The sequence below is a fragment of the Lethenteron reissneri genome, chromosome 26 (assembly GCF_015708825.2).
Source record: "Lethenteron reissneri isolate LAM-NWPU_2019-01 chromosome 26, ASM1570882v1, whole genome shotgun sequence".
Taxonomy (NCBI): Eukaryota; Metazoa; Chordata; class Hyperoartia; order Petromyzontiformes; family Petromyzontidae; genus Lethenteron; species Lethenteron reissneri.
Window position 1 is genome coordinate 22430594 of NC_083804.1, and position 10256 is coordinate 22440849.

A 10256-nucleotide genomic window follows, 5' to 3' on the forward strand; every position below is an offset into this window, starting at 1 on the left:
GTTTTAGAATCGGCAATCATTGGAAAGATGTCATCAACCACTTTGGGTCATGACTTGACTTGTGTTTTCTTGTCAATCAACCTCCACCGTCAGCAGTGTGGAGTGGTGTGTAGTAATTTCTTGCTGCTGATTCAAGTTCAAGTTCATTTATTAGGTATAGCCCTGTGAGCCATTAAGCTCTTGAATCGGGTGCAACCGCAACAAACAAAAAACAAAAACATGAACCAAAAACATCTTAAAGTGAATATGTGACTAAGTGCAAACAGAAAATCCAAGAAAAGACAGCAAAAATATTGCAGAAAAAACACCGTACACCAACGCTGTGTGCAAACATCTCAGTGGGATGCAAGTCAAACAACAACAACCACAAGACAGCTTAGATTAAGGCCATCAGTCTAACTCTGATACACTTGGGCTACGCCCATCTCGAAACCTTTATAAACAATCTGGATTTGAAGCTTTATAAACAGTTTGCCTTTAGAGGATAACCCCTATTCCTGAAGACGACCGCTTGTGTTGCGATCGAAACGTCGTGATATTTGTATTCACTTTATTTTTATTATTTTTTAATTTTATTTACGTGACTTTACCAAAAGAACCAAAGAATATGAATTCCTGTAGTCACGAAAGTTTTAAGTCAAAAAGTGAACGTCAACATTTTAAACAATTGTGATATATCCCTGAACTAGCTAAATAACTGCAAACGAATAAAAAAATCAATATCATAAAAAACGATATTATGGATCATCTACGATATAATTTCACACATTTATAAATCACCTCATGTACCCCCTGGAACATTGCCACGTACCCCCAAGGGTCTGAGTATCCCCGGCTTAGAACCATTGGTTTAGATTATTTGGCAACTATACATTTTCACAGGGTAAGCCACTTCGTTGAGCTATTTGTGGTCAGGTCGCTTCTATAAAATAAGCTAATAGCTCAGTGGGCCTTACCTGGCATTATTTAAAAAAAACATAGTTTAGTTTTATGTGTAGATTTTAAGTAATGTGTTTTTCCCTTTCTTTGCCTTTTTACTCCTGTCATGTTTTTGTATTCTTTGTTGTCGTAACGTCCTGACCTGCTCCACCTAGACATCTGTGAAAATAACTTCATACCTCATCAGATTCCTCCAGTATAAATAAATATTCTGTTTAGGAATTGGTGCCTTTTGCAAAATTCACGAGGCTGAGAACTTTGTACTCGCAGTGCACGTTTTTGTGTGTTGTTAAAACTTTATTTTCTGGCCTGCATTAATTTATCTCTTATCATGGATTTTCTCATCATTTACATTGCTTGAATTACTGCGAAGTGAAACGCCTATGTTCTGCTGGAACATGCTGGGTGCTGTTGGTAGATTAGCAGAGTCCCTAGCAAGGCAAGTATATAAGAGGAATACTTAACCTATCATCCACTCAATATGATGACTTTTCCTCAATCATGGATAAATATAGAGATATAACTAATTTACCACACAACTGCTCACATCTCCCAAATTTCATAGATAATAAGATACATTTCTATCCACTGGTAACAACTTTTTTCGTGAAGTTATTTGTGACGGGATGATACCATCAATTGACTACATTTGAATTGGAACAGTTTCTAAGTGGAATACAGATCAAACATAAAAGATTACCAAACCGTCCAAACGTAGTACTGTGTTAACATTCACCAAGGGCTGCACAAAGAATCACATAAAGTACAACGTGTATGGTGAAACAAAATTACAATACTTTACTGCAATGCATTATAACCTCAGAGTATTCACCGATATTTTAGCCACAGTCCAAACTTTTTTTTGTAAACACGGCCCAAAAAACATATATCTATATTTAAAAATTGATCCCATATAAGCATGCTTTACGTTTATGTTGCGAAAGAGGTGATCCCCAGTGGGCGCTTACTTGGTTAAATAAAGGTCAATGAATTGCTTTGACATACGGTGTGCTCGTGCACTAAACGGCCTGCCTTCTTTCCTCGGCGTACCGTACCTCGATCGTGAAACCGAATACAATGCCGCATTGCTGCACACTTTAAACACTGGCATGCATACCATTTTTGTCAATTATTTCTTTTTTTACACGGACATACCAAAAGGTTGCTTTTCAAGTATATTGCTTTCTTATGTCAAAAGAGGTATGTTATTTTTTTAGGATGATGTTATCTTTATTTGACAATACACTGTACTGCCAAAGCTCAATCAATATGGCTTGCACTGGGAATTTGATTGTACCTGCTGATAGAGATGACTTTGGGTCTTCCAAAGGCATACCGTATATATTTTTTTACCACTTACAATGAAGACCAACCAATTTTTTAACGTAGGAAAAAAACCCAATTCATATTATTATTATGCGATTAAAAAACCCATTCTGTTCGAGATTACAGTACTTTAATTTGCACATCATGATGTAAATATTCAAGCCTATATTTTTACAAAAATGCTAAATTGATACAAACTATGCTTTTAGTAATTACTTTACCATTATACTCTTTTGTTCTTTCGGTAAAGTCACGTAGGTATAAAATAAATAAATCACGACGTTTCGGGCGCAACACAAGCGTCCGTCATCAGGTGGGAAAGCATGGTCTGCTGCTGAGGCAGACTGTTTTAAAAAGGTTTGAAATGGGTGTAGCCCAAGGGCCATAAAGAAGTGGCCGGGGCTAGTGATGCTAATGTGAGAATTTAGCATGAAACTGTAAGATAGGAGAGCGGCCTCCTCGACGAGGGCATGGAAGTGGCTATGTTAATGTGAGAGATTAGCATGTTAATGTGAAATTGAAGAGTGGTGCAATCCAAAGCGGCCTCCTAGACGAGGGCACGGAAGTGGCCTGATTTTTTTCTGAGACCCTGCTTCCTTTCACGGGCAAGTCCACCTCAGCTGTACTTAACGCAGCTCGCTTGGTTTCTCTAATCAGGGATATCTCACTGTCTCCAGATGATTTGCTTGTCAGTTTCGATGTAGTCTTTCTGTTCACCAATGTACCTGCATCTGACACCATTGTAATCATTGAAGACCTGGTCCAACAAGGACTAAATCCAGATGTACCAACTTTGGTAAGGCACTGCCTTACCAACACATGCTTCACGTGGAATGGTACATTCTACAAACAAAATGAGGGTACCCCAATGGGTTCTCCCTTATCGCCAGTGGTAGCAAATGTTTCATGGAGAAATTTGAGACAGATGGCATCCAGACATCCACCCTACGTCCTTCCTTGTGGAAGAGATACTTGGATGACACGTTCGTATCTGGCCACATGGCCTGCCAGCACTGAAACAATTTCTCAACCACATCAATTCCATACACCGTCTATCAAATTGACCATGGAAGTGGAATAGAATGGCAAGCTACCATTCCTGGATGTTTTGATCGAGAAGAGACCTGATGGCTCGTTGGGACAATCGGTCTACAGGAAAGCCACCCACACAGATGCCTATCTCAAGCCTGACTCCCACCACCATCCAGCCCAGAAAAATTCCCTCATCAAAATACTACACCATAGGACCCGTTTTATCTCTGACCAGCACCACCTAGCCAGTGAGTTGGAGCACGTACACCAAGCCCTCAGGATGAACGGATACTTGGACCGTACAAACAGCAAAGTTGTCACCCCAGCCATGCGGAGACAACCTTCTGAGGATCCAACCAAAATCATCACTTTACCGTACATAGCAGGGGTTAACAAAAAGATTTCCAAAATCTTAAACAAACACAAGATCCAGGTACGATTCAACACAGTACACAAAATCCGTGATTTAATCCCATCTGTAAAGGATGTGATTCCTGACATGCAATACCCTGGTGTCTACAAACTGAGTTGTGGTTGCGGCAGCAGTTACATTGGGGAAACGAAACGACATGTCTCGGACCGGGTTCGTGAACACAAGGCAGATCTGAAAGATGGTAGGACCAATACCTCTGCCATTGCCAATCATTGTTTTAATGCTGTGGGCTCACACGAAATTGATTTTTCCAAGACTGAAGTACTCAGCAAACCTACCGACTACCTACAGAGATTTGTTCATGAAGCCATCCAGATATATAAACAGACACAACTTCAACCGAGAGGATGGGTACAAACTCAGCAATCATTGGAAGGACATTATTAACTAGGTAAAGTCTTAACTGACTATGATGTTTCCATCCTACCTGCCTATGTCAGCTGTTATTTCCGACTCTGTGTGTCTCTCTCTTAGATCTGTCATGCTCACATATCCTTTGTATTGCACTCTCATGTCTTTGGATTGCACTCTCATACTCACATGCCCTTTGGATTGCACCCTTTGGGTTGCATTCATGCCTTTGGATTGCACCACTCTTCGATTTTACATTAACATGCTAATCTCTCACATTAACATAGCCACTTCCATGCCTTCGACGAGGAGGCCGTTCTCCTATCTTACAGTTACATGCTCATTTCTCACATCACTAGCCCTGGCCACTTATTTATGACCCTTGGGCTACACCCATTTCAAACCTTTTAATACAGTCTGCCTCAGCAGCAGACCATGCTTTCCCACCTGATGACGGACGCTTGTGTTGCGCCCGAAACGTCGTGATTTATATCATTTTATATCTACGTGACTTTACCGAAAGAACCAAAGAGTATGGATTCTTGCAGTCACGAAAGCTTCAAATCAAGATTTTACCATTATAGTTTTTGTACATCTCGTTCGATGTAAACATTGCTGCCATCAAAAATCTTAATTTGGCTCATCAAGAAGTAAAGTGGCTAATGATGGATGTGCATCATAAATCAGAATTTAATGCTTGAAAACACTTGAGCTCACAATCTCATTTTAATATAATCCAGTTGAGGGGTAATAATGCAGTACAGGGTTTATAAAATATATATATGTCATTTCAACTTCTAATATGCATAGACTGTCGCTTGTTCTCGAATAGAGAACGATGCCAGAGACCCGAGGAACCACGAAGAAGTGGGAAAGTCAGCCAGGCTGTTAGCCGGTGCCAAATTTCCCCCAAGTTCTGTGGTCCTCTAGATATTCAGGTATTATCAACCAACGAATGAGTATTTATACTTGTGAGAGGGAACCAGAGTGCCTGGAGAATGCCCATGTGTGTAAGGGGGTAAAACTCTGTCCCATATAGATGGGAACAGATGGAGATTAGTCCACACAGGCTGTACTGCGATCCCTTGGCAAGCCACGATATGGCAACTTCCATGTCCACAGGAAGCGAGTTTTGAATGTAAGTTGATCTATTATCGCACCGTACGTAGCCAACTGTGCTAATCGGAGGTGCGCGGAAGGACAACGAACTTAACGCAAAAAATCCCTCATCTCCACAGTGCCGGATTACGTGCGTGTGACACCACCGCCCGGGAAATTAGTATGTAGATTAGAATCACACGTGCCTAATTAAATGGACAATCCACAGACATAATTAAATGATATTCCATGTGGGTCCACACATAAATGATAGAATATGCCACCATAATTGGCAGCTGAATATGCACCAAACATTTCAAAGCGTCTCTCCCTGCTCATTCTATGGTGATGAGCGTTAAGCGAAACACCTGCTAATTGGCTCTGATTCAGCAGTGACAACGTGAACTAGTCCTGAATAACTGAAAAACTCTGACGCCTGCAGTCTTGAAGAAAGTCACCGCAAATGCGGTTATCCTTAACTCTCCACGAGTGAATCATGGGCAATTAAACAGCCGATTACGGAGGGTACCACTGGCATTTTCTGTATCATGCACGTTTAACCGCTTGCCACGACTGCCATTGTGAACTAATAATCCGCTATTGACTAATAACATCGCTTCAACATAGATCTAGCTTATTCCAAAAGGTCCTATTTTTGGTTGCAATGGCGTCGTCGTTGTTTTTTAATCACTTACCACTAGGGGGCAGCGATCAACAATTCAGTATCTCAATCAAGCCATTGGATGTGTATTATTTATATGGTGATGTTTGCATGTAAGTGGACATACTAGGATATGCTGATGTGTGTCGCTGTTGTTAGCATTTTACAGCTGCTGATTTTTTTTGTAGCAGAGTATTGTGTCCTTACATGACTGTTATTTAACTGACATTCAACGAAATGTGTTCATTTAAAGATAAGCATGAAAAATAAATCAACGCCTAGCTTAGTACTGAAGCATCTTAATATTTGCTGCTCACCCTCACTTGACACTAAAACTACGTAAAAGTCAAAGATTAGCTACCTTAGAATTTGTTGAAAGACACGGTGCCTATGTTCACTGTAAATGTAGGACAAGCCATTTGAAGATACTGGCATTGACCATAACAAAGTAAAAGATGATGTTTGAATGGGGATACATTTGGACTTGACTGCAAATTTAAGTTCAATTCTCAGTTGGCTTGTGAAACTGAGTGTTTTCCTAACTAAATTTGACTTCCTTAAACTTGGTCTCTGAATTCAGTTTAACACCCAAATAAATGCTCACTCTCAACTTCTAGGTGCATTTATTGATTAAACACTCACTTTGTAGAACATGTTCAATTACTGCATAACATTTCTGCTGAATGTGTTATTCCTGCCTCCACAAGCAAGTCATGTTCCTTGATACTAATTCGTTGTGATATCACTCACTGTCAGTTACTAATGCTTGCCAATGTTGATTGGCAAAACGAAGACATCAGTCGACAAAAAATTATTATATTCCAAATAAGATGCTGAAATTTACCCATTCGAAAAATATCAGCGAAGGAATGATTTAAATACTCATTCGTGTTTCATATGAAGAAAACAAAATCTGCTGTTTGAAGCATTGATTGTATTTTAAATCCAGGATAGTGAAGTTTCATACGTGCCTGCCATGGATTATTAAATAAAGCACAATTACTTTGATATTAGTTCAAACGCTTGGAGTTCATGAACACGTTTTAAAACCCAGCAAAGCAAGTGAACGTTTGGTCACAGAAGCATTCAAGTGTTCAACAGTGCCTACGCCTGTGGTAAAAGTCCTCCATCAACTGCTGGGTTGTGTAAAAGATTCTAAAAGCATGTCTAATACTTGAACAAAAACAATCCTCAAAACCAAATACCCACGAGAACAAGGTGAGAGCTGAGCTTTTTTGGCACCTGATGGTGCTGGATTTAATCTCCAGCGACACGTCGCACAAAATTGTCAACATTTTGCTTGCTTTTCAAAGTATTTTTATTTCTGAAAAACCCAATCAATTGGCATATTTTCCCATGTGACAACTTTATTAAATTAGCTCTGTCAAGTAGTGCAGGGTTACAGTTGAAAATATGACATTACATACCGATTTGATCTAACCCAAAAGAAACTAATTATGAATCTAATTTGTCGTGAAAGCCTGCGTATAGAATGATCCCACTTAAAAAGTATTTGAACCCAATTTTTCTCGAAACATTTCAAATTTGCAGAAGTATGTTTAATGAGAACTAAGGCATTCAGAATATGTTCAATATGCCACGTGAAATGCTAAGGTATATAAAGTCAAACTTCTAGAATACCATATTCCATTAGTACTGACCAATGTCTTCAGGAGTTCATTACAAATTGGAGCAGGATCTGTGAGTCTGAGTGTTACCATCCTGGTCCCATTCCCACCGCTGACAGAATTGGCGAATTTCATCAATTTAATTAGCTTATAGCTACAATTAGGGTTCTATCACCCACTCCTTAAAAAAGAATTAGTGGTTTATTGCTCCTCACAAAATTTTCAATCATTGTGAATTAATTTAATGAAAAAAATATATTTCTGCATATGGCAGCAATTAGCAATCAACACAGTAGTGTGCTGCATATTGCTTGCTGCATAAAAAAGCCACATGAATATATTTAGTACAATTCTATTGGGAAAATGGCATAAAATAAACCACAAATTCAAGTTGTATAATAAGACATTCTAATAAAATGCAATTACATTTCCTTTGACCAAGCAAAAAAAGACAATTGAGATTCTGTTTTTGATTATCAAGAGAGACCTGAGAAATTATATTCACATTGGGGCAATTTATATTGCAGATACACTTTTAGATTCATCATTTAAACTATGTCACTGACACACAATAGCCTTCTCGTGCTAATGGAATTGAGGTACCTATGTTGCCTGTTTAAAATAAGTGTTGTGTGTGGCTATTTCCCAGATGGGCATCTTATATAATGCGAGGGCACATGCAGCACATAACCTTCGTAAATGTATGCAAAACTGCGTGAATTATACGTTTGGGTTTCATGTAAAAGGAGCTCAGTTGCACGCACACTGACCTCTGGGTTCTACTGGGTTACCCTGGCATCAATGAGTTCTCTGATTCTATAGAGCCGGACAGCCAATCAGATGTAGGGAATTTATGCACAAGGAAAGGCAAGTTTATATCCACAGAACCTCTGCCACATATCAGCTAATTGACTTCATCTCTCGTGGGGCGTATGTTCAAAATGTATGGTCACTATTTGCTGCATAAATCTTACATTGCTTATGTTGAATAAAAAACAAAGTATAATACTTTACCGCCTTTTGTAAATCTACCGTTAGATGAAGGCATCCCTACATTGTGTCGGTAATGGGTGGGGGGGGGGGGGTATTGACCATACTTGACGCTGCTCAGTGTGGGTTGGTGAGGTAGAACGACCAGTTCAGATATCATTCCCTACTGAGATTATCTATGGCCACAAGCACACCCAGGTGTCAGAGTGCAGTGCACTCACCACTGATGCCACTGTTTCAACCCACACCAAATATTATACTGATTTTTTGTTGTTGTTACCACGCTAAGCTATTGTTGGTGGGCAGAGTGCCTGCAGTGGACACATTTCAAAGCCCAAATAAAACCCCGTAGTGACAGCCAGTGACTCATGATGTGTACGCACCAATGGCGGCTCGTGACATTGCCACAAGGTGGGGCTGTTGTGAGTGACCTGAAAAGATGGTGTTCTGATTATAAAAAAAAAAACTCGTCATGTTATTGGCCTTTCGGTGAAAGTGAGATAATTGTCTTATCTACCAACGGTAGGCATTTGTAACCAATACGAAACACAACAACAAATCACTTAAATGTTGTCCCCATGACCCTCAGTCCACACTAAACAACGCCTTTGACACTGCCAAAAGCCGTGGACCTGCTATATTTGCACAGTGCAACATTGTTGACATCGTCTCATTACAGCCAAGGGCCTCAAACGGCGTGGCTGAAAGGCGAAGCTAATCGCAACGACTTGAAGGGATATCTCTCACTAGGACGCCTTCGAAGTCGCCCCGAGACCTCCCCGAGGCACAAATCAGACTGTGTTGCAGCGGTTTCTAATATGAACAACTTAAAATGTTATCTTCAGGAAGGCAATTTATTAACACAACAAAACGCCCCTAGTGGACGAACCGCGCCTGGTACGCAAACTGTGCTGAAAGGAACATCATACAAGATCAGTGGGATGCAAGTAGGGCTTAAATTTGAGCAGGACACAAACCATTTGATTAAACTTTGAATCATCATTGCAGTTCTGGATGAAACTTAATTTCCTCACATTTTTGGTAACATTTGAACGCTGCTGCAGGGATTATCATCAAGATTACACAGCCTCATTGTCCAACATTGAGTACGTGCACAGTAATAGATTTATGTGCTCTGGGATGTCTATATTCTCAACGGCAGGTATGGCTCATAATGACAATGTGAATACAGCAAAATTGATTTGCTCTTCAATTAGCTCTGTTGGGACTGCTTGATTTGGGAAGTGCACAAATCCCGTAGTGGATTGCCATATCCCCCCCCACACACCTGTAGTCCTGTGACGTTGGCATTCATGCCATTAAACCTGCTGTCATCTGTTACTTAGAGGCTTTTCCATTGGCGGGGCACCATTGGGAATCCCGCGTCCTTTCATGCTGTCATGCTCACCGAATCTGATTGCTGCTCACTGCTCCAGGCGCGGCCAAGCTAACGGTGTAGAAGTTGATATCTGTATTACAAACATCGTGAAAGGTAGCATTACGACCGCAGAGCCAAGCTGTCGTATGATCCCGTTAAAGCATATCAGTGTTCAGTGACGCATTCCAACTCGCCACTACACGATACGGATGGATACGTCGTGTCGTTGTGCAGAAAGAGAGCAGTTGTGTTTAAAGGCTTTTTTTTGTTTCATATCCCCAAAATACTTTTAACATCGTTTTTTCTACAATCCTGATGTGAGGTGATTTAAGTAATTATGTAGTTTATTTTTACGAGCTTCAGAGAGGATTTTTTTAACTCGTCACAATGTTACGTATATTTTAGTTTTTCTGTGTTCTC